The sequence below is a fragment of the Phaethon lepturus genome, unplaced genomic scaffold (genome assembly GCF_000687285.1).
Source record: "Phaethon lepturus isolate BGI_N335 unplaced genomic scaffold, ASM68728v1 scaffold33060, whole genome shotgun sequence".
Lineage (NCBI taxonomy): Eukaryota > Metazoa > Chordata > Aves > Phaethontiformes > Phaethontidae > Phaethon > Phaethon lepturus.
Window position 1 is genome coordinate 516 of NW_010510368.1, and position 406 is coordinate 921.

A 406-nucleotide genomic window follows, 5' to 3' on the forward strand; every position below is an offset into this window, starting at 1 on the left:
GAAAGCCAAGCGGGGTATTTCAAGGCACAGAAGAGGGTTTGCTTGCTGGGTTTTGGCTGCCCACACCCCATCTTCTGCACATCGCTCCTGCCTGAGCTTCTGCATGAGCTTCTTTCCACCCCGCATCCCCGAGGGTGGGGGTAAAGGCTTGCTGGGACGCGCACGATCACCCTCGCTCCCTCGGGGGCCAGGATGGCCCTCGCGATGCCCCATCCACTGCAGCCTGAGCTGGGGGCGAGGGTTAAGGTTTCTTAACACTGCCGACACCAAGAGGGTGGATGGGGCGGCAGTGGGCGTAAGGACTGATCCTGCCTCTCAGAGACCCATAGCAAGGGTGCCCGCGAGCATCGCCCCTCGGCGCTGAGCTGTGCCGTGGCATCGGAGCTGGCAATGCATGCAAAAAAAA

General features: G+C 61.6%; 1 protein-coding gene across 1 annotated transcript in view; it reads left to right on the top strand.

Moving 5' to 3' along the window:
- LOC104628292 (collagen alpha-1(XVIII) chain-like) overlaps positions 1 to 406 on the top strand; it is a gene marked incomplete at both ends in the record, with an annotated part of 5,498 nt that overhangs the window by 322 nt on the left and 4,770 nt on the right. The gene's annotated exons all lie outside the window — the stretch shown is intronic.